This window comes from Botryllus schlosseri, chromosome 11, assembly GCF_051294905.1.
Source record: "Botryllus schlosseri isolate E-star chromosome 11, Bs_hap1, whole genome shotgun sequence".
Taxonomy (NCBI): Eukaryota; Metazoa; Chordata; class Ascidiacea; order Stolidobranchia; family Styelidae; genus Botryllus; species Botryllus schlosseri.
The window spans coordinates 25,447,023-25,473,382 of NC_137246.1; the positions used below are offsets into that span (position 1 = coordinate 25,447,023).

Below are 26,360 nucleotides of genomic sequence, written 5' to 3' on the forward strand. Positions count from 1 at the left end.
CAAGACCAAAATCGCTAAGCAAAGTCGCCAACACTAGCAGTACCGTATCCCATCAGCGGAACACTAACAGTAAACTAGCGCAAATAAATAATCCCTAAACTAAAACCCTAATACCGACGCGTCACTGGGGAGACAGAAAGCAATATCCCATCTTTAACATACCGGCACATTACAAAAATCTTCCAAATTGCAATCAGATTTACGTAGAAAAGGAATTGATGTTTTTAGCGTGCTCGCCAAACCTCCTTACGTAGTTGATGACTCACGATACAACAACTGCTGCGGCAGACTTTATCAACACGTCCAGCCGCCGAGGCAACCAGACATTAAAGATGAAGTTAACAACACGAGACATCACTAGTATAATTGTCATGAGGGTCACAAAAGGACAGGGCTACTACATCAGCCATCAAAACTGCAACCTGTTCATAGCATGATTGCAATATAGTCACGTTGCCGAATAGATGATGATTGTATGAGTCAGTGGGACAAAACCAGACGAAACTAACTCGAGTGGCGTATGATGGTAATCGTATGCTATTATATCGCTATCCGCTCAAGACACACGCTGTACAATGCGATCCACTAGACACTAGGGGTCTTCAAAAATGACTTTTTTCTTAAATCGTACTGGCTACTTGATAAAATTGTTAGGTTACCTAATTTAAGCCTACACATCAAATTTGGTTCAATTCCAACCAGTAACCGCATTGCTACAGGAGAAGAAAGTTTCTATTTATTATATAAAAATAAATAACAAAAAATTTGAAAATTTTCTGTTCACCCCATGCAAGTGTTTGGTTGTCTATAGAAACGATGTTCACCAAATTTGGTTCAATTCCAACCAGTGGAACGGAGGTATTGCCGTCGAAAAATTTGGAGTTGATTAAAATAGTATTTACGGTGGGCACCACTATGAGAAATAATCAAAGAATTAGTCACCGTAAGGACTATTTTATTCATAATCCAAGTTTTTCGACGGCAATAGCTCCGCTTCCACTCGTTGAAAGGAACTGTGCATCAACAAAGTGTTGAAAGAACAAAACTAAAAAAGTATTATTTTTCACGCCAAACCAATACATTATAATCAGTATTCATTGCAAATCAGCGTGATACCAGCTCAGAAATGAAAGACTTCACCTTGGAAAATGTTGCCATAGTATTAGGTCGAAATGCAACGGCGTGATACCAATCGTTTTACTCCAAAAGACCTTATAAATAATGGAGATAGAATTGGCATTTCAGATGGACGGGGTTCCGATTTTGGACCCCAACGTCTCATGCACCCGCCACTACACACGATGCAGGCCTACCACCACTGCAGTCGCAATTCGACTGCTGATCGATGTGTGTGTGTGTGTGTGTATCGAGACCTCCAGGGAGCCCCTGAGTCAGAATCGGCGAACCTCTGGGGTTCCACGAAACACCGGTTAAGATCCAATGTTATTTGATCACTAGAACAAACGTCCCAATGTCCCTGTGCATATTGTGCTGCGACGCAAAAGACTCCAATGTGAAAAACGTCCTCATATTTTCATCTTCATTTCTCAACAATGATAATAATGAAAGTCGAATAGAAAGATTGCGTTCTTGCTGGATGCAATTGCTTTTGCATAAACGAGAACCAACAATATGGCAGACCACCGACGCGAGTCTTTTTATCCGCGCAAGACATAACGTGACACACAAGACTAAATTCGTGGCAATGAACGGTGCACAAATAACACGATGCTGAAACGAATAAAACGGCTCACGAATAGAGCGCCCACTTTGGCCTACTTTTTTGTATTATACCAAAGCCCCATATAAGCAGAGGTGGTCAGTAACGAAGTACTTCTACTTTTTCGAAGTGCTCAAGTATTTTCCCTCTACTTATGGTACTTACTCAAGTAGGTCTGATTTTCGCTACTTTTACTACTACTTCGTAATATTTTGTGATCTACTAACTTACTTTTCGCTATTTTCAGTTTGTCAAGTAGAAGTAGTTTAATCCTCCAATCAGGAAGATAGCCTAAGGAATTTCGGGGCTGTTTTCACGGAGTATCAACATTTAATTTTTATTTAAGTTGGGTAAAGCCCAGAATTTTCGTCGTGCTTCGCGCACAGTGGATACGGAGTAACCAGTATGATTTCACGAAAGTATTGGTGAATGTAATTTAGGTAACGGGTTGGCGTGGTTCCGTTCACACCGCATTTTCGCCCTTCACCCATATGAAATATTTCATCGCTGTATATAAGGCTCATTATAACGTTTGAAACTGATGTTTCGCACTCTAGCATTTACTTATCATATCGTAATTTGACTTTTTTTAGTTTTAGAGCTGTTTTAGCATACCACCTTTGAAACTTTCTGGACTAAAGACACGACATCCATTTTCCTCTTTTAGAAGTAGTATATATATTTCACTTTCAATGTCCAATATCATATACTTTGAGTTCTAATTAATATCAGTTCATTTGTTTGGATAACATACATGTTGAAGTATAAAAGCAAGTGTAGCTATACACAATATGGCATTTTTGCGATCAACCATGTTTTTTTTATGAACGCTTACTAATCGCGCAAAGTGTTTACACCGTATCCTATACAACTTCTCCGTATTACTCTTCGACTAAACTACGGGCCTCATAATATGGGGAGGGCGCCATACCATAATATTTTCTTAAACGCCCTGTTCGAGTAAACAGAGGATTAGTATCGCATTTCCATAACAATACTATTAGTTTCATCCCATGATGCGGACAAATGCTTATGCTGTCGAAAATTTGATACCTCCTGGTATGCATCAATATGAATCGAGCTCGGCACCTTTCGCATAGCTCAATTTGCACCTTTTGACAATCCATGTGAACGAATTACGATCGTTTCACAACTACTTACTTGAGTAGATTTAAAGTCAGTTAATTCTACTTATACTTCAAGTAGTTTTAGATTGCTTATGGAAGAAGTACTTCTACTCGTACTTGAGTAGATTTTCACGTCGCTACTTCTACTTCTACTTGAGTAGCTTTCGTGACTACTTTGACCACCTCTGCATATAACAACGTATCATAACTGAAAATGTTCGTGATTGCTGTCTTTATTCTTTGTTGCTTCGTCGCTGTTTCATTCTCTTGCCTTGCATGCGTCCTTCGTCAAGAGATGATCAAGGTATAGTCACTGCCAGTATTAGTAACTCACTGGTAGTACCTAGTGTAAAAGACCTCCGTATAAGTTGATGGGTCACGATCAATGTTCCCTCTAAGCTGCGCACGCGAGCACGTGCTGACACGGTCCCTGCGAACAGAAAATCTAAGTTGCGTACAACAAATGCGAAGTGATGACCTTTTTCATCTTATATTTTTTAGTCGCTACGCACTGTTGTTCAAGGTGTGAGTTGGTGAGTGCACGCAGACTCGTGAAAAATTAGAGGGAACATTGCTCACGATACAAAAGAGAGAAATACAGCATGAAACACCACCACTATAAATGTCATGGGGGCAGTATAGAGCAGTAGTCGGCATACTGTGGGCAGTGATGAGCATCGGAGCGGAGTCGGAGTGGATTCGGAGCGGAGTTTTGCCGATTTTGTGACAGTCGGAGCGGAGTCGGAGTTTACTACAGATATTTTTTCGGAGAATTTTGGAGTATTGTAACTTTTGTCTCCGATATCTTTGGATAGCTCTGACCAGAATACACTATTGATTATGATTACAAACCAAAACACAGACAGTTGACACCTTGTCAAGTTGTAATATGACGGGTAACATGCAAAAATGTGTGCCAAGTGCATAAAAATCAGCCATCTGCACTGCGATTGGGGACTGGAGAGTAAGCAATACTATGAGGCCAACCATATTATCACATGTACCATGTTGTAACATGTGTACCATGTATCATGCTTGCCACTGTTTCGGATACTTGACGAGATTCACCGGAGTATCTCGGAGTCTGGTATTGAGCTCTTCGGAGTCGGAGGGAGTTTTCCTCAGACACTAAAGTTGTCGGAGGGACTCGGAGTCTCGAAAAGCACTATCCGCTCATCACTGACTGTGGGTCGCGACGCAAAGCGGGATCGCTTTATTTTTGCCCTGGGTCGCCATGACTTAACATTTCAGTTTGAAACCGTTTCAATTCGTTACTGAAAATAGACTGATGCTTTTCTATTGTTTTAGTTCACAACATTTACCAGTTTACCAGTGTTTTGGAGTGCAGCCGATTTCCACGTTCCTAAGTGATTTGGAGTGGGTCATGATACCATGGCATTCATAATTTCTGGATTTTCGGAAACAGTGCTGCAATAGTATTCGAGTAATACCGATCATTAAAAGTTCTGAGCTCGGGTCCTCACCCACTAGCAACAAAGCAACCTTCGACTCACATACCAGTGAGCGTATTCGGTTCTGAAGATCAATTTGTACACCTTATTAGTCTCTCTTAATTCACAGTTTCATATTTCATCAAGTATGTCATTACAATGGAATGCCGGGCGGATACATGAAAATCAAGGTATATATGCCGTATAAGCTTTGTTCGTGATCATATGGGATGCTTGGCCCGTCTCTACCTCACTTCTGCCCTTGGGTGTCAATGCACTCACACAATGCATTCGTATCGCATCTCCGTCGTCAAAGCATCTGGATGGTGCAGGCGAAAAAGGATACCATCTCTCTCTCTCTCTCTCTCTCACTCAACGTTACGAACTATGTCAAATTTTGTTATTGAACGATTTTCACGATCGTGTGAAGTCCGACTCAACTCATCGCTATGTAAATCGAAACATCGGAATCAATTGGAAGTAGAGCAGGACATGTGGTTAAGCTTATGCGAAGTCACGATGCGTATTTGAACACTGGTTGACAGTGTGCATTGCAGGAGCATCGAAATAAAGGTACAAGGTAAAAATAAAACAAATTAACAATTTTGTGTTTGTGAAATCCAGTTCCTGTGCTATTTGAAACTTATTGAAAAACAATCACTTTGGAATACTTTTATGGGTCAACATTTCTCTCTAACTGCACGTACATACAAAACTCTTATTATTTAAATTCAGCGATATAGGGTTTCTCCTTATCCGAAAACAAAATGGGGTCGCATGGGGTCGCATTCGGGTTTAATTTTCCTTTAAATTAAGGTCGCCGCTTAAAAGGGTTGCCGACCACTAACATAGTGGAGTGCCTGCAATTGAGAAGTGCCTTTAAAAGCACTCTCGCAAAACCAGAGGTGGTCAGTAACGAAGTACTTCTACTTTTTCGAAGTACTCAAGTAGTTTTCCTCTACTTCTGGTACTTACTCAAGTAGATCTGATTTTCGCTACTTCTACTTCCACTTCTTAATATTTTGTGATCTACTTACTTACTTCTCGCTATTTTCAGTTTGTCAAGTAGAAGTAGTTCAATCTTCCAATCAGGAAGATAGCCTGAGAAATTTCGGAACTGTTTTCACGGAGTATTAACATTTAATTTTCATAAAAGTTGAGTAAAGCACAGAATTTTCGTCGCGCGCAGTGGAAACGGAGTGACCAGTCTGATTTCACGACAGTATCGGTGAATATAATTTAGGTGGCGGTTTGGCGTGGTTCCGTTCACACCACATTATCACCCTTCACCCATATGAAATAATTCATCACAGTTTATATGGCTCATCATAACGTTTGAAACTGATGTTTCGCAATCTAGCATTTTCTTGTCATATCGTAATCTAGCATATATATGTCCTGTCCATGGCGTGTCCTAATCTGGAAGAGTGGACTTTGACTTTTTTTTTAGTTTTAGAGCTGTTTTAGCATACCACCTTTGAAACTTTCTGGACTAAAAACATGAAATACATATTCTGCTTTTAGAAGTAGTATTTATATTTCACTTTCAATTCCCAGTATCATATACTTTGAGTTATAATTATTATCAGTTCTTTTGTCCGAATAACATACATGTTGAAGTATAAAAGCAAGTGCAGTAATGCCTTTAATTTCTGAAAATAAAGCTACACAATATGGCATTTTTACGGTCCACCAGATTTTTTATTAACGTTTACTAATTGCGCAAAGTGTTTGCACCGTATCCTATACAACTTCTCCATATTGCTCTTCGACTAAACTACGGGCCGTATAGGGAGATGGCGCCATTCCATGATATTTTCCATGACGCGTTGTTCGAGAAAACAGAGGATTAGTATCGCATCTCCTTATCAATACTATCATTTTCACCCCATGATGTGAACGAATGCTTATGCTATCGAAAATTGGATACCTGCTGGTATGCAATACTATGCATCAATATGAATCAAGCTCGTCACCTATCACATAGCTCAATTTGCACCTTTTTATAACCCATCCAATCAGGATCGTTTTCACAACTACTTACTTACTTGAGTACTTTTAAAGTCAGTCAATTCTACTTCTACTTCAAGTAGTTTCAGGTTGCTCATGAAAGAAGTACTTCTACTTGTACTTGAGTAGATTTTTTCGTCGCTACTTCTACTTCTACTTGAGTAGCCTTCTTGACTACTTTGACCACCTCTGCGCAAAACACATATGCTATACCATGAATACAAATTCATAAAACCAGCAACATCAAACTTGGAAAACCCAAAATCAATTTTTGCGTTCCCGATCAGGCCAACCAATACCTGATGGGAGCGCGTATGTATTCCTGGGCTCAGGATCTCGTCTCTTCGCGATTGCCGCCTGCTTACGACATCAACGATGCACAACTACACAAGTCTATGACGCAGTACTCTAACGGCGATTCACACTAACTCATAACGGAACCAGACGAGAACCTACCGATACCATACATAAACATTAGGGATGGTGTGAACCCCTGAAAGGTTCAGGTTCGTGTGAACGCGAAACTTTTTGAAATGTTCTGTGTGAACGCGAACGTAAACCTATGACATCACGTGACGTCATATTGATAATTCCAACCGTACATTTCCGTGAAGTGGTATACAAGATATCTAGCGACGACACCAGCCACATTATGCCACAATGCTGAAGTACATAGGCTACTTACTTTTAAAACGTCACGAGATGTATCAACTGGAGTAATCAAATGCTATAATAATCCCATAAATATATTTGCCATCAATTTCGACGAGGACTTGCAAGGGAATATAAGCTTATTACTATAGGACAAGTTTTTGCAACTTTTGCAACTTTTTGTACAGCTTCCTGCAGCTTCCTTAATACTCAGAAGTTATGAAGAATGGTGTTTTAAGCTGTTTGGAGGATTCTTATGTTGCAACTTTTTGCAACTTTTCTCCATTTTTTTCTATGCAACATTTTGTAACTTTTTCGAATTTTCATGAAACTTTTTGCAGCTTTTTTTGATTTTTAATGTAAATTTTTTGCAAGTGTTTTCGATTTTTCATGAAACTGACTTTTTAATGGAAATATTTGGCACTATATGTAAATAGATCGCTTAATTATTCCACTGTCGTTTATATTTGATGTCCTTTCTGATCTGACGTACATTCAGGCTATAGACCGCCGAAAATTATATTTTCACTGGGTCAATTTTTTCAGGCTATTGATTTTGTTGAAGTCGCCAACACTGAGTTTTGCTACAGTGCATTGGATACGGATCGATTCTAGTATCTCATACCCTAATAATTTCTAGGAACTTGTATATAAATGCAACTTTCTAGTACAAATTTTGTGAAAAATAAATGCAACTTTTTGCTGCAACTTTTGTGAAATATAAATGCAACTTTCCACGTATTTGACTGCAACAAAAACTTGCTCTGCTTATTACGCCTTAATGATCTAGGCCAGATCGCACAATGTATTCGGCGTCTGACTATTGCTAAATTGATATTGAGCAGAGTGTAAAACGGGTTTCTATGCTACCGATATCACAACATAAACAAGTTATACAGTAGACACGACCCCAATCGCATGGATTTGGTTTTTATGATACAATAAACATATCAAATCAACATGGAACCCGTACGCCTGTTAGATTTTTTACATCAGATCACCATGTTTTCTTTATATTAATTCCATTGATTGGTGTAGGCCTAATAAGCATCATTCGCTGACTACCTACCATGTAGTGTATTTCGTTCTTGATGTTGTGCGATTGCGGGTCAAGCTCACACTAGAGAGTCACTGAAAGTGACTAAATATTCACAATCGGAAAGCTAATTATTTCGAGCTAATTTTTGTAACAAAGCAAGTAAAGTTTTGAGACTGGCAAGGCGCATGCTAGCTTAGTGTTGATTTTTCATGCTGCCAGCGCCATGCATAAAGTGGTCCGAAGGTGAAAAGCAAAGATTTCAACCGAAGATATTATAATGACGTGGAAAAATTGAAGGATATGAAAAATGTTCACAGTACAGCACCTACCAAGGTTCGTTTGTGAACGTGAACCTCTAAATTTGAGAGGTTCACACACAGAACGCGAACGTGAACCTCACGTTCACAACATCCCTAATAAACATATACGCACAGCAACTGAACTCCAGTCACCTCCATACGCACAGTCGCACACACACAAGCCTCAGTCTTGCCATGTATAGGTGAGTACGGACTACCAATGCAGGACTATGATATCATAAGTCCCTATATGCTCGCATAGCATCGTCAGTGACCAGGCCGTACCCCAGCCAAACTGTCCACTAGGGCTCTTCAAAAATTACTTTTTTTCTCAAGTACAGTTAAAATTTCTGACTCGGCCCGCCAACATATTTTCTGCTTCTCATTTGGATCGCGGGGAAAAATTATTGCCCACCCCTGCCGTAGACTTTGATGTATATAAGTCTAATTGTCCAAAGTTTGCGTTTCAATATCTTTTGACTAGATAGCGGACAAGAGGTAACGAAGTAATTGTACCAACGGGCACGCTCGAATATGATCAACTAATAATTACGTGGCCTTCATTTTCCAGTGCAACAGCTCACTCAGCGCTACTGGTAAATCTGATTACGTGAGCTGAGATGATAAAAAAGTTTATAACGAAATATAGATGCAATTACCACCTATTCATTCATGCATTATGAAAAAAATGGCGCTTATGGCGACCAGGCCGCACAAACTTTGCTGACCATCGAAATCACGCGACAAGGTTCTTGGGGGTGAAGCCCTCAGAAGTTTGGTTTATCAGGTTATTGGTGTGCAAGGCAATCGTTTTTGAGCGGGGCTGACGAAGTGCTGTTACGGCCCTCCTCGACCCTTTATTCCAGTCCTTACAGTATGAGGTGGGGGCGCTAGAGCAGGATAATTTTTAAAAGGAGGCGCTGGAGGAAAAAAGGTTAAGAACCACTGCGTACAGTGTAACATGTTCAGGAAAACCAAAAATTAGAATAGAATTAAAATTACAGGCAGAATAAAAACATTTCACAAATTAGATTAAAATCAGATTACCGGTATTTCGCTCTGATTGGTATAATTAGCCAACTAGAAATATGTAATTATCCAAGTCTTGTATGGAAATGGTGACCCACGATACAACAACTGCTGCAGAAACTTTATTAAATAATTATTACAACACGAGATACCTCACTGCTATAACTGTCATAGAGGGCAGTATAGAGCACGGTTGCTACACGTCGTAGTTCCAGTGACGGCTCGTCCCCTAGCCTATGGCATTGTCCCACCTATATAATTCTTCATTCATGTGCCTCGGCGAAATTAGTGACAATTAACGCAATAAAGACTGCTGGACGTCATAGTCGATTGTTTCCAGTTATATAGACACGTATGGATTTTTCTCTTACACCCAGACATTGTCGCCAATTAATCCTAAATTCATCAAGTTCTCATTGGAAATTAAATAGCCAAATCACTATTAGACTTAATAGTTCGGCTGCTACATCATACCACAATCCAACGCGCAACGCTTAGTTTCGAACGGGAAAAGTCGACTTCTCCAGTCGCCAAAACTCAATAAAAAAGCTATCATGTTGATAACGGTGTAACAGTCAGTTACAAAATTGGCTAACTCGTCAACGCCATTACGAAAAGACGTTAGAAACATACCGACACAAACATTTGTGAATATCGTGACTAACGCTGGTAGAGCAGCTCGGTAGATTGCCCTTTTGGTCTTACCTGCCGGTATATTACTAGCATCTACGCATTTCTTATGTTTTACCAGTGGTATGATGAACAAGAGTGAGAGCATGGAAATAATCACACCGTCCAGTACCATGGCAATAGGCCATTTGGAGTAGTCGTAAACGTCCAAGTCTTTGAACTCACAGCCATTAACAGATCTAGCAGAATTGGAAGTGGTAGTGAAGGATATTGCGTTAAAAGCGACGGCAACGAATATGAAAACGATACTGCCTATACTCAAAATCCGGCTAAATGCATTTGTCAAAGTAGCCAATGCAGGCTGTTGATATAATATTCTTTGGCGATACCACAGGAAACTATACGTAATTGATAAGCAGATGAGGGCTAGAATGATTCGAACTAACTTTAATACAGTACAATTGAGTTCGCTTCCTCTGCCCCAAATTCCATCCAAACCGAGGAATAGGCGAATTGAGCAAAACATACCGGTCAGTAAAATCATCACATCTGACGGGTTAAATGTTTTGTTACTTTTTGAGCCATGATATCTCCGACGCTTACTCATATATACGACAATGGCGATAAGCAGATATGTGCTCCATGCCAGCATCAACCAAGTCATTATTTCCGTAGCCAGCCATTGCTTGTAAAGAGATTCACTGAAATTGACTGCAGATGATACCTCCGAATACACCGTTACGGTTATATTATGATATCGAGAAACACCGTGTTCCATCGATATTCCGTTGCACTTCAACCTATGCGGCGGCGTCGGGCAGATGCAGCTATACTGGATGATGAATTTAGGAGTCGCTATAGTCTCCGTGATATTTCTGCAGTTCACTGATTCGATTTTGATTCTTCAGAGAAGTACAGCAACAGGACGATCGATAAAAGCAATACTGGTCGAAATTTGGAAACTTTGTCTTCGGTGGCAATCATTATCATGAATCTAAAACAAGACAGAAACCGTTTACAATAACCCATACCCTCAATGGAGGCTACTCCTGTTATACAGGGATTCTCGGACGATGAATTCGAAGCCATACAGCGCCACATAGCGGATCTGCTCAGGATTTCTGCAATGTAACATCAATGGAGCATTGGAGGTACCTAATGAAAGAAACTATCCTCTGTTGAAATTCACACAGGAGTTATAGTTATACCTTGCATTGGCTTAGACTAATGGAGAGGACGAACGGGGTGATCACCCCCCGGAAAAATATATATATATACACATTTCGTAAAATAACACCGTGCTGCGTTAATTTTGAGGTTACCAAAATATTGACGGTGCTTAGTGTACTTTTTTATGCTGAGTCCAATACTGTTGTCCGTTTTCTTCTATCAGGTCTAGTTTTTTGGCAAATTGCATTTGAATTTTCGAAAACTGCAGCTTTCAGCGTTATGCAATTAAGATTTGCGACGTCATACTAAGGATTTCGCAATAAAGTTTTGATGGAAAGTTTGGAAAATATTTCAATTATGACCAAGACCATTTCCTATAGTATACTGTAAAGATGTTTCAGGATTAATATCACCTTTGAGCATAGTTTACATATCGGCAGAACGGTGACTGTTTTTGGACTCATCTCTGAAGAGTTTGAAGGCAGTATTACTACATAATGATATAAGGGTTTTGTTGCTGTTGGACAATGGGACATTCTGCGAAGCTCATTGAATGCTATGAAGACATGGAATTCCTTTTGAAACCTCTTCAGTATAGCCAACACAAATGGAAAATATTAGGTGACTTAAGAAAGATTTCGATACTTCTTCACAGGGTCACAGGCCGGTTACACTAAATATCCATTTTTTGTATCTGCGGAACTCGAGGGCTGATGATCACCACTACACACAAATTAGCTGGCCACACATAACAAGTTATCACCTGATTTTGAAAATGTCAAATCTGCATAATTAGCCCTTTTAAAATCTGATTGCATATACGCAATCGATCAACTTCATCTGGCCATATCTTTATTTGTCTATGTCCTAAAGACTTCATTTTTGTTCGTAGGGAAAGCTAGCAATCTTCTGATTTATATGATACCTAATTCGAAGGTATAAGGCATGACAATTTTCGAGCACCGACGATCTTACATAAGGAGTTCGGCCGAAAATACGCATGAAAAAAAGTGGTTATCATCAAAAATTTCCAGATATTTTCCGAGTGGGAAATCTTGTCAGACATTCTGCCAGAACATCAGAAGTCGACTTGTACGGTGTTCTGTGTAATTTTTTGCCGTTTCAAACATCAAAACTTGTTCTTGGGAGTATTCTAAAGGGGTTTGGTAATTGTGGTCACGCTTCGGTGATTTTCCAGAACATAGTTAAGTTCGTGACCGAATATGAGTCATAAACTGGTTTACTATGCCTGCAAATGGCTGGATACGACAAGAGAATGTATACCACGCTGTTTCATGCCATTAACTGGGCGGTAAGGGTCCGATTCGGTATTGATCTTGAAGTTGACCATAGTGACCACTTACTGACCACGCCCATATGTAAATTTTTCATTATTTTTGATTTTTCGATAACTGGCGAGCGGCGTGGTTTACAGCCATGGTTGACGGCTTGTTTGAAACCAGGCAACGGTGGCTACGCACTCATGCATCATTTTTGGCTCTCTGGCGCCTTCATGTGGGTCAGTCTTGAAAAATGAGAGAAAGAAAGAGATTTTTTAGAGAAAAAGTTTGTTTATTTAGCCTAATAAAAAACCTTGGACATGTCTTGGGGTGTCGATCGAGGGCGGAAACGGTAGAGGGATATAGTCCGCCCACTTTTAAACTGAAACAGCCCAAATGTAAGTCTTAATGAGGTCACGGTATGAATTTGAAAAGTGATGGTCAGTTTCGCGAAAACTGACCGGATTTCAAAAGGGTTAGTTGATCCACAAAATTTGTCACCTCTCCACATTAAACTTGGTCTCATAAAAATCTATACCTGAGCACTAGATAAGGATTGCCCAACCTTCAAGTTCTTACAAATTAAATTTCCCCGTATATCTGAGGTGAAGCTACGATCAGAGGAGTCTTTGATAGGCCACAGATCTGTGAACTGATCAGAGACGAAGGTTTGACTGCACACATTGGTGCAGTAGAAAAAAGGCCATGGACAGCTTTTCGAGTATAGTAATTTAATCTTTCCTGGAAAGCATGGGAGTCCTGATTATGAAGAACAGGTCAAAGAGCTGCTAGAAAGATTTCAGTCCCTTGAATCTCTGGTGTTTGTGAGTTCTCATTAGGATTGCTTTCCAGTCAACTCTGGTGAATATAGCGAAGAACAAGGAGAGAGATTCCACCAAGACCTTCGCCAGATTGAAGAAAGGTATCAAGGCTACAGGGACGTAAACAAGTTTGCAGATTACCGTTGGTGAGAGAAATCCGCACATAACTCCAAACATGTAAGAGAATCTTTGAAGCGACTTTATTGTCAGCATAAATCATTTCTATCTAATATTGTTATTGTATTTATCATCGTGTTCCGCACAACGCTCTCTTTGTTAAGCTATTTTGAACACTTCGTTTTCATTTCACACTTCACACATTGATGTTGGCAAGGATTTCGCATTTAAACCGCATTTGTGTTTACGTACCTATAGCGTAACATATTAACTTCTACCTTCTTCTGTTAGGTTGAGTGCCATTGAACAAAATTATGATTTCTTGGTTAGTTGTAAGTGCCTTCAACTGTGTTATTATATTTTAGCAGTATTTAAAACGGCTGTCATTGCAAAAACCTTGAATTCAAATAAAAATACCATCTTGCAAAAATTGACAACATGGATGACCAATTAAGCTATCACAGATATTAGTTTCTTTGCGCAGAATAATGACCAAAAGATAGCATGATTGAATATGTCATGAAGAAAAAATTTGACCTCATTGAAAAAAAACTGGTTGCAGTTATGAGGGTTTTTTTTCAGTTTCTATTTTTTTAGTCAACCACCTGATAATGTGAGGGAAAAAACTGTATATTGGGCGATGATGATGATTTTTTCGAGGTGGAAAAATTTACCATATTTTCAAGATTTCCCTCCGGTATTGTAAGTTTTGGAAAAGTGTTCTCCTTACCCTATTCCAAAATATGGTGACCCTACATAACTATGATTCTTTTTTCGATTTGTCAAATTAATTGCATACCTCAAAAAATCGCTCACTGTCTATGTTCATTTCTCAAATTGCGATTCATGACACAGCCATCACGTTCGTTGTCTATTTGAAGACAATAAAGTTGCTCAACGCGCATATGGAGGAAAATAATAATAATAATGATAATTATTCCAATCTGAATGTCATAAAAACGAATGATATTCGACAGCTGTCGCGTTGCAACTTGCATTTCGCTTATCGTAACTTCCACTCAGTAAGCAACCAAGGGAGTTTTAAAATCGTAGACTCTGAGAATGTAGAAGTAACATGAATATTTTTTTTAATTTGTTGAACTTGGAAATAACTTTCTGCACTTCGGTAGGATGATCATCTAGCGTTGGCTATTTGACATAACCATCATTGTAATTCAAAAATATGTGTAGCAAGTCTTGGAACGACGTTACGATTGACAGATTGGCGGGGAAAATTGGCATTTGATCCGATGTCGCAAAATGATTGTAGTGATGTAAAACTATATCGTAAGATATATTCTAATGTAGGGTTACCATATTTTTGTAACACAAGTTCCGGACGCTCTTTAGCGCCCACTAGTGGATTTCAAAATGGGGTATGCGCACATTGTCGATCAATATGACGTAACACTAGCAAAGCTTTGTCTGTCGACTAGAGGTGGTCACGATCCGGTTCAGGAGTACGTGGCTGTGTGTTGTAAGTTGTAACCAGGGCCGAAGCCACATTTTTCAGCTCCCTCCCACCAAAATCTTAGGCCCATCTTAGGGCAATCGATGCAAGTTACGGGGGCTTCCTATATGCAATGATTTGAATGAGTGATGTAAATAATATTGGTTCTTTCATATATTACTGTATAATTTGATCCTCTCTCCGCCCACATGATCAGAGTTAGCGGTAGAGCTGGAGGAGGATTATGACTTCGAAAATGCAAGGAGCGTAATTGTACATCGTTAAGTCATGTTCATGTCACGCCTATAAGATTATTTACCAGCCTAATGCCTGCGCGCACTGCACCACTTAGCTATATAAACACCGCACATACTGTGGTTTCCAACCTTTTATGTTCGCGACTCTATCTCCAATTTGAAAATGTTCCGTGACCCAGCTGATTACTAATTCAGCCCATTTGATAAGCTGATTACTAATTCAAAAGTCGGCACATTGGCCCAGACTTACCCACGGCCTATTTTTGAAGCTGATTACGTTCAACATCTTCGCGAACCCCAGAATAAAGGCAAACTACCCCCAAGTTTAGACCCACTATCTTTGAATAAAGCATCCAAAAGGCCTAAACCGACTCTATAAATATACCGTTATCTTGTAATTGCGATTACAATTAGACTTATTTCTGTAAATGGATGTTATTTTTATTTATTTTTGATCGCAGTTTTAGCTAGGGTGGTAAGCCCCATATTAAAACCAACATATGTGATAGTAAATCGCATACAGCGCGAAGAAAAACTGCATGTAGCATAAATCTGCCCCAAATTAATATTGTTTATGTTGATTTAGGAAAAATTATGAGCTTACTCTGAAATTCCGTACATTTCGGCATATTTTAGAAATTCCTACCGGACGCAGATTTAACAGTGAAATTCCGGACATGTCCGGGAAATTCGGGACGTATGTCAACCCTATTCTAATGCAGTGGTTTCCAACCCGTGGGGTATTCCCCACTCTTGGGAAATTAAGGTGTTTCTGGCAGGGAATAGACTCACTTGTAAAAAACTCTTCATTATTAACCTCGTTTATTCAACGTCTGTAGGAAATGTCCATCGTGTCTCTAACATCTCTAAGGTGTAAGCTCATTATTAATTCAGCAATTCGTATTGTCAGTGCCTTCGATCAGCGAGAATCGACTGGACAGCAACAAGCGATCTCCCGCATATAGGTTGTTATTCATTCGTCTGCGAAATGGTGCGATTGAAACCATCTGATTCGTTATAATAAGAGTTCATATGTATATGAATATGTAGCCTATTCAAGACATATCGCGGACTCGCTAATTCATAGCGTATCCGGAATCGTTCCAGATGAAATGGCATATTTATTTCTTTTCGAGTTATAGTAGCATGCGAAAATGTAGCCAGAGACGGGCTACATCTACCATAGGCATAAGTTCGTCAACACCATGAAGTTTATCTAACCCGTGGTTCTTGATACGCTCGAGTTGAAATTCGTACCGTTTTGATAACACTGGTCAACACGATTTTTGTTGACTTTGATCAGACAATTGATTTCGAGTAACTTTTGGGCGTTGAATTCAAAAATGACTTCCGTTTTCCTTTATCACATAAGGTATTTGGGTTTGGCACCCACCATATTGTCTCATAACCCACAAAAAAGTACTACTTTTATTATTTTGTGTTTATTGAATAAAACGTTTCAAAAGCCACAAGCTGTCGAGAGTAAACCAATAGATTTCAAAAAAACATTTGTACTGCTTTGTTAGGTTGATTTAAACTGATATTGCTTATGCAGGACAAATAAAGTGTGAGTTTCAGGGTCCAAATTTACGCTAATAACTCATAATTCTGTGGATTGTCTCGTTTGATGTTCGAGCAATAGTCAGCTAGCATATCTAAGCTCCAATCTACTCTGGTATCTTACCCACATCATCTTGAGTACTTGGGGGATACTTTCTCCTTGCCCGTCGCTGACTATGCCAAGGTTTTCGGGGAAATTATTTAGATATTTAAGCTTTTATGAATGGCTGCTGACCGACATAACATATGGCAGTGGCAGATGTGTATCAGGGTTCCATGTGTATCCTTATGGTCTGACCACTAAAAAACACAATATTTCAAAGCTGACACATATGATCCAATCGTCCTTGTGATATTGCACCAATTCAATGTTTCTGTATTAATCTCACTGTTTTTGTATCATTCCATTCACGAAGGCTAACTGACAGTGCAATCGTTAATTACTACACCTAAGACGTTGCAATTTTGGAGAATGACACACTTTAGGATTCTTTTGAGCTACCAATAGACATTTGCCATTCACTTGAGTTGTAAGTAGAGATTCCTAACTCCTCCAGCACCCCATGGTAATAGTATGATGCCAACGCCAGTATCACGGCAATACACAAAGCTACCGAAAGTAGCCCTACAATGAAAACGCCGTTTCTCATGATCGAAAGTGAGATAACTTCTCTCTCTTGCCAAGTAATCTTTTCTCAATCCCTAAGGATGCTAACAATTCCGAATATTTCTATTTCAAGTTCCAAAGCCTATGCCAGATCATTTAACTTGTGTTGATGGACTACTCTACGTGCTGAATCGTCTTCGATTTCAAAATCTTCATCATTAGGCCTACTATCCCTAAGATCTTCATCCTGATCCAAATTATGGAGCGTATAGGAGTTTCCAGTTACACTGGATAAGCTGAATGTGACATTGGACATATAGCTGATAGTAAATACTAAATATTTTTCCGGCCATATTCTGCAGTTTGCACCAAATATGTGTCTGAAATATCCTCGGATGATTGCATCCTCTAACCAAAAATGGGTGATCGATACCAGTACCTTTTTTCCTAATAATTCAATTGACCCTTGGCTATATAACTTATTATATGATAAGAGTGTGGATTTCTGTATGGTATTGAAAATTAATATGGCAGAAAGTTTGTATATTTTGAGCATATGTCGTAGAGCAAAAACTTGACGTGATAGATTGAAAGAAGAAAACCAGCGGCATTTTGGAATCAGCACGCCAAAATTAGCCTAAATCAAGTGCAAAAGCAGAGTCAACAAATTTTTCATGCAAAATTGTTGCCCAGTATAATCGGTATTCGTTTGATGGACTCTGGTTTAAGAGAATCCCGCTGGATAGTATACTTATGAAGAGAGTTACACTCACCATCACTGACTCGAACAGATCGCGACAAGGAAAGGGAAACGAAACCACGAAAACTGAGTTTTCAACTAAGTGTGTAACAATAAACTACAGCTTTCGCAGAGATACACGGCAACCCGATGTGTCTTATTTGTCGAAGAACAGTTGTCGCAACGAAACGAGGAAGTTTAAAACGACATCACTGACGGTTTTATCCGGAGTTCAAAGTACATATACACATCATCTTAAGACAAAACGTTGCTGGTTAAGTGTCAAATCCAGCAATCCATATTTGAAGGCATTGTTAAAATGGCCGACAACGTTGCATAGGCATATTTCAAAATTGCTTGGAATATTGCTTAAGCCAAGAAGTCAGCTTGAGATATGGGATTTGAGAAAACTTAAGCAGACTGTGCGAATTCACTGTTTCCGGAATTTAGCAAACAAGGACAACATTACCTGTCAAATCTTCAAGTTACAGTTGTCTGATTCAACCGTGTTCAAATGAGTAACATTAATGTCAGTCAATCGTTTATCGCAGTCTCTAAAACAAGCTGCTGCGTATGCTACTTTAGCCTAGCATCGGACAAATCCACCGACTCGACGGACATTGCATAGCTCATAATATGGTTGCATATTGTCAGAGTGGACATTTTCACAAAGTAAATTCTGGCAGGGCAAACGTCTGGATGGGACAGTTGTTCAGCAATGACGGGCTTTTATCGAGGACCACTCAGAAACATCAACTTGACAAAGTTGACTTTTGTAATTATTGATGGGGCTCAACCATGGGGGGAAAGCAGAAAAATCGCAGTGATGTAATTACTCCACCGGCAAATAACATATGCACACAAATAACAGCGACTGCAAACTTGCGAACGCTGTCTATTAATGCTTTAGAATGCATAAACATGTATTAAACGTCCGTATACGACTGATAATTACAGTGGATTTAATAGTAGGCTACGATCACATGGTAATACTTCTTTGCGGCCCACAGCCCCTTTTCATGTTAAAATGCGACCCGCTATACATGGGAAGTTGAGGAACCCTGATCTAACCCTTGTATTATTTGGCATATACACATGTAAATTGATGCTACCTCGGTACATTTGGAAAAATTTCAAAACCTTTCCATTTTTCTGTCGGCTTACTTACATATACATTTTAAGGACGCGCAGCATTGCGTTTACGGTTAACATGTTCACTGCTCATTAATTTTATTGCGTGCTGTTGAATTCTGAGGGTCTTGACTTTCACCAATAGCAAGTCTTTACAAAAAAATCCTTACCAAATTTTATCCGATGGAGCAATTTTAAAATGTGAAAATATAGATTTCACGTTGTGAGAAGGGGGAAAAAAGGTTGGGACCCATTCTTATAATTTGACAATACCTTCATTTATGTAATTTTTTTGGTAATGTTACTGCTAGCAGTGCGACCAGAGGTGGTCAAATTAGTCAAGAAAGCAACTCAAGTAGAAGTAGAAGTGGCGACGCAAAAATCTACTCAAGTACGAGTAGAAGTAGTCCTTTTAAAAGCAGCCTAAAACTACCTGAAGTAGATATAGAATCGACTGATTTTAAATCTATCCAAGTAAGTAAGTAGTTGTGAAAACTATCGTACTTCGTTCGCATAGACTGTCAAAAGCTGCAAATTAAGCTATGCGGAAGGTGCAGAGCTTGATTCATATTGAGGAATCCCAGGAGGTATAAATTTTTGACACCATAAGCATTCGTCCGCATCATGGGATGAAAATGATAGCATTGATATCGGAATGCGATACTAATCCTTTGTTTACTCAACACCCCGATTTGGAAAATATCATGGTATGGCACCCTACCCCATATTATAAGGACCGTAGTTTGCTCGAACAGCAACACGGAGAAGTGCGGTGTCGGATACGGTGTTAATTCTTCTGGGAATTGAAAGAAAATATAAACACTACTTCTAAAAAGTGGAAAATATATTTCATGTCTTTTGTCCAGAAAGTTTCATCAGTGGTCTGCTAAAACAGGTTTAAAGCTATGAAAAAGTCAGAGTCAACCTTTGCAGATTAGGACACGATATGATAGGTAAATGCTAGATTGCGAAATGGTAGTTTCAAACGCTATGGTGGGCCATACTTACTGTGATGAAATATTTCATATGGGCGACAATGCGGTGTGAATGGAGCCACGCAACCCGCTACCTAAATTATATTAACCGATACGTTCGCGAAAGCATATTAGTAAACTGTGCGCGAAGCGCGACGAAAATTCTGGGCTTTACTCAACTATTATGACAATTAAATGTTGATACTCCGTGAAAACAGCCCCGAAATTACTCAGGCTATCTTTCTGATTGGGGGATTAAACTACTTCTACTTGACAAACTGAAAATAGCGAAAAGTAAGTAAGTAGATCACAAAATATTACGAAGTAGAAGTACAAGTAGCGGGATATAATATCTACTTGAGTAAGTACCCAAGTAGCAAAAAACTACCTGAGTACTTCAAAAAAGTAGAAGTACTTCGTTACTGACCACTTCTGGTTACCACCAAGATTTACATGTCATTAGATTCTGTTGTGATTTCCAAATAATCCCGTGTATAGGCTACATATTATACGTTCCGTCTTCGATGATTGGGCAACCTACATTGCTGACGACATATGATATAAAGAAACTGGGGATATCATTGATGTATCAGGACTGTTTAAATGAATAATTTCGTCCAAAATAATTAGAATATAAACGCCATACATCAAAAATAGAATGTCACTTGAGTGGTTAGAAAGCTGTGAAAGTATGGAAATAGTAATTAATATATGTTATGGAAGAATGTTGTTATGGTATGGAAATTGTTAAGTATGGTATGAACTGTTGGGGCGGGTATGGAATATGAAAAATTCCCATTCCATTCCATACCATACCATGCCTGCGACCGCAGATTCCTAGAGAAGGGGGATTTTGTGGGTTATAATCGGTATAATTGAAGGTTCTCATGTTTAGCCCGCTCAAGACACACATTTTACAATGAGCTACACAAGACACAATGCGACGTAATGATAGGCTCTATTGAAGAGGATGGGTGTCACATATTAGTACATATACCTGATGGGTGGTTTAAATTGTGGATTTGTTGCGGCGATGTATTTCGTTTACTATCGATCACGAAGCAAATCACTTGCCGTGTAGATAGGCGGTACCTGTACGCAAGACCGTAACTACCGCACCCCAAACCCTTCAATTGGGAGGGCAAGCTCGAATGGGGGCCTCAAATTATTCCGTGAATGAACATGAATTACAAAGTTGTTGTTTTTAATATTTGGAACTTTGATCAATTTTTTCGCGCATTGCGCGATTTAATGTTGTCATATACTTTGATTATTGGGTACCCTTACCCCACGAAAAAATACGCATGGTTTATAGAAATGGGCATTTCGGTGTCGGTCATTACTGCGCCACGACACACCCAGACATATGAAGCTTCAGGCCATGTAATATGCGACTCTGAGAAGTGTGCCAGAACAATTGTTGGTCAAAAATGCTGACCAAAAACTTCGATATAGGTACAATTATACCTATATGTTCATTTGTTCAATTGTGCAAGACACCTAAATGGCTGGCACTGAATGTTCCTGTCCTATGGCAATCTGAACGCCACAAGACAAATGCCATCCCGAACAGAAATATTATTTTCCAGTTAAGAAATATCAATTTGAAATCGTTTGCGTCGTTTAGTTTAGAGCGTTTGGGCGATTTCATTATCTTTTGACACAGCAGACAGACACAGCAGACACAGCAGATGACAGACAGGCAGGCAGACAAATAGACAGACAGACAGACACAGCAGATGTCATTATACCAGCGGGCCCGCCCGGACATGTTTCATTATTATTTACGGATCGTATATTATCCAAGACAACACCTCACTCAGATCTACTGGTAAATCTGATTACGTGGGCAGCGGGGGAGGATAAGAAAATTATAGAAATATATATGCAATTCCCGATATTATTGCCCGATTCAATCATGATTACAGGTAATTTTCGCTCTTCGCGCGATTAGGCGGTCCAAACTGACTCGCATACCAAATCTCCTGCACAATTATTAGTATTACCGTATAGGTTATACCCCGATGCGGGTTCTGGGGGCAATTTATGTGTCCTTTCTTGCCATTGCGAAAGGATGACTCAGAACAGCATCGATCGCGTTGTCACGAATATGGCTGGCGCGAGGCGACGAACAGAGTTGTAATCGTGATGTTGTCATTTTCCGATCATTTACTAAACCGATCATGCTTTTTTTAAATTACTTTCGGAATATATAAGAGAGTCGATATTTTTTAGTACTCAGCAACCAATAACATTTGAAACGTCTGGAGCTGACTTATTTGCCTACTAATCAGTAGGGCCATTTAAAGTCATTAAAGTCATATTTTTTTCTGTGCATCAGTATAAGTCGTGAAATCAGTTTTAACGCAAAAACCGCGTTCCTATGAGGTATATTAAGAAAGTTATGAAGTCACATAAAGTCATATTTTGCTGGTTAGGTCATAAATCAGCTTGTTAAGTTATATAGTCATATTTTCGAGTTGTTAAGTCATATCGTTGTATACTTTAGATAAAAGTACCAATTTAAGCGGTGAAGCAATTAAGCACTAAGAAACTAAAGTGGTTACTCGTTGGGGTAGCTGGTTGAATACTGCTCAATATTATTCCGAGAGACACCACAAGTGAAAGAAATAGTCAGGGCATAGGGAGGTGAAGGGGTTATTGCAAAGGGCGTCAAAAATTCAGTCAACGATCCAAAGTTGACTAGTCAGTTAACAAAAATATGCCTCCACTACAACAATATTTCAAACTTAATACTCAAAATGGAAAGTTGCACGTACACCATCAAACAGGCCCATGCTGATGGAAATGGCCTTTATTTCAAAAAAGATCCGCTTGAACTCGAAAATTACATTAAGAAGCGATTGGACAAAAACGATGAGCAACAAATTATGAATTTACAAAGACAAGGCATTTCACCAACGCTTTATGCAACACTGCAGAAGTGTCAACCCACATCAGCGTCTGTGGAGCGCTCACTTTCCTTACTAAAGTCAATTTTAAGTCCAAATTGCAACTTCAAAGACTCTAACATTCCTCATTCCATGAAACTGTACTACTACAGTGGTCTAAAATAAAATGGATGTGTATTACTGTTATGTTGCGTGCGTTTTACTCTTTAGTTCCGTGAGTGACGTTGTTCGCATGTAAAAATATACGATTTTCACATTAAGTCATATAAAGTCATATTTTCCAAAAAAAAATAAAGTCATATTATTGATTTTTTAAGGTCATATAAAAATGGCCCTACTAATCAGCCTTTATAGGTATATTTGTCTATTGGCTTCTACATCATGTTGTGGTATCTTAAAACTAACGCTCTGTAGTTCCCTGTCACTCATCAAAAATTTCGTCCCCTAAATTTTTTTTCTGGCTACGCCCTTGATACCTTGTTGCTGTATGCCGTTGTTGAACAAAGCGTTCTAAATGCAGTCAGTCATAATGCACCACATCACATGAAACTACAACGAGACATGCAACGGACTATGCCAATATAGTCGCTTGACTCGGCCAAGCCAGACTGACGCTTCTAGCGAAACTGACGCGTAAATCCATATGGAATGACCATTTATGCCTTGTATGCTTCTTTGATTAACGCAACCAGAAAATGTAATCCACTTCCAGTGAAAGAGTCATGACTAAATCAATATCGCATTTTGAGCCGATAAAGATAAAACCGTTAACTTGCACCTTCACCAATTACCCTGATATATTCGGTTGATAATCAGAAGATTTGTCATGTAGCTCAAGGCGCATTTCCAATTCTTGATAGCAATTATTTGAACATCTTTACATGCATTGTTATGCTTGAACATGAAATAAACGAGGAAGGCTCATCTGGTGGACACCGTTAGGGTACAAGAAATAGATCACAATTTCCAGCCTAGCAATCGAAGATAATAGTTTTCTGGCTCGCTACCACAATTTTTGCCGTCAAGGAAATTGCCGATACCGATGATGTTTCTTTCATAGTGTGATATCGACACGATATTATCGGCGACCCCATAGTCGTTCGGACTGTACTATGTCGAGAGATTTATTTTTATTAACTCGAGTTTATGTAGTTGATGATTCACCATGCAGCAACTGCTGCAGGGATCTGTCATAGAAGCCATAGACATCAAAGAGGGTGTTAACTATAGGGATGGTGTGAACGTGAGGTTCACGTTCGCGTTCTGTGTGTGAACCTCAGAACTTTAGAGGTTCACGTTCACAAACGAACCATGGTAGGTTCTGCACTGTGAACCTTTTTCATATATTACAATTTCCCCGTCATTTCATCTTTGATTGAAATTTATTGCATTTCAACTGCGGGGCACTCTATGCATGGCACTGGCAGTATAATAAAATCAACACTAAACGAGCATGCACCTTGACAATCTCAAAAGTTTTACTTGCTTCGTTACAAAAGTTTGCTCGAAATATCCAGCTTTCCGTTTTTGAATATTTAGTGACTCACTGCTGTGAGCTTGACCCGCAATCATATAACATCAAGAGCGAAATACGCTACATGTAGGTAGTCAGCAAATCATGCTTATTCAACTAATCAATGAAATTGATATAGTTGTCTGATGTAAAAAATCTATCAGGCGTACGGAGTCAATCTTGACTTCATATGTTTATATTGCGTCATAAAAACGAGATCCGTGCGATTGGGGTGTTGGCTAGACGGCTGTATAACATGGGGTAATATCGGCAGCAAGTATAGAAACCCGTTTTACACTCTGCTCAATATCAACGTAGCAATACTCAGACGCCGAATACATTGTCTGGTCTGGCCTGGACCGTTAAGGCGTTAGTTTATATTGCCCAGCAAATCCCCGTCGAAATTGTTAGTAAAGCGACGGAAGATATTGATTTTATTTGATTATTATGTCATTTGATTGCCCCAGTTGATACATTTGGCGACATTTAAGAGGTCAGTATGTATACTGCAGCATTGTGGCCCCATTATGTGGCCCTAGTCGTCGCTAGGTATCTTGTACACATAGGCTATCACTTAACTGAAGTGCTGGGTGCACGTGACGTCATGAGGTTCACGTTCGCATCCACACAGAACCTTTCAAAAAGGTTTTCGTTCGCACGAACCTGAACCTTTCAGAGATTCACACCATCCCCAGTGTTAACAACATGAGGCATCGCTAATAAAAATTGTCATAGGGCCGGCATAAAGCACGGTTGCGACAATACTCCCAGCAACCAGCAAACCAGCAATATCAGAATTTACAGGACTAAAATCACTAAACAAAGTCGCGAACACTCGCAGTACCGTATCACATCAACAGAACACTAACAGTACTTATAGCAACAAATAAATAATCCCTAAACTAAAACCCTAACACCGACGCGTCACATCATCACCAGAAGAGACACAAAGCTCCGTCCCATCATATACACACCGGCACATTCCAAAATCTTCCGAATTGCAGTCAGATTATCGTAGAAAATCAAGTGACTTTTAGGCGTGCTCGCGATTGTAAAAATGCTGCTTATGTATATTGATGACTCACGATACAGAAACTGTGGCAGAGACTTTATGAACAGGTCCAGCCGCCGAAGCAGCCAGACAGCAAATAGGGAGTTAACAGCACGATGCATCGCTAATATAATTGTCATACGGGGCAGAAAAAGTCACGACTGATCCACGAACAGGTATAAAACACTAACCTATTCAGAGCATTAAATATAGTCTCATGGCCGAGCAGACAATGATTATAAAAGTCAGTGCGGCGAAACCAAACAAAATAGCTCGCCAGAGTACCATAGAATTCAAATGCATATATAATAATCGTAGACTTTTATATGCTCATGCGCTCAAGACATACAATGTACATGTACAATGCTATCCACAAGACACACTGATAGGAGGGTGTCAAAATGACGAATGACGGTCTCTCATTCTAACACCACCTCGGCCTATTGCCGGTGTAACAGTGTTCGATCCTGAGCGAAAACGACAATTTTGTACGTTTTGCTCGCTCTTTCTTTCGTTTCCTTGGATACGTCCTTTATCGGGTTTTTCTCTGGGTTATTACTGTAAAGAGGATTTGTCGCCTTTTTTCAATAAAACTAAAATCACGCTCGAGGACGCCCAAATGACCTCTTTTTTTGCCATCAGTCATCTCTTTTTGTTTTGAGTGTTAGGCGACTCTACAATGGTGACTATATAGAAGAGGTCAATACTCGTGAATTGTAACTGCCGCGGAAGTTGATCGAAACTAAAAATAATGGTCAACCCAATGGATATACTGTCCAGTGTTCATGCAAACCCAGATTTAAGGTAGCGACACAGCACGTC

The 26,360-nt window shown here is 39.4% G+C and overlaps 1 long non-coding RNA gene across 1 annotated transcript; it reads right to left on the bottom strand.

Moving 5' to 3' along the window:
- Nucleotides 1-9,433: 9,433 nt before the first annotated feature.
- Nucleotides 9,434-23,829, bottom strand: LOC145450118 (uncharacterized). The gene is made up of 2 exons (XR_013918426.1): nucleotides 23,019-23,829; nucleotides 9,434-10,950 (listed from the first exon to the last, which is right to left on the bottom strand). It is a non-coding gene; the product is annotated as an uncharacterized LOC145450118 (long non-coding RNA).
- Between the last annotated feature and the right edge of the window lie 2,531 nt (nucleotides 23,830-26,360).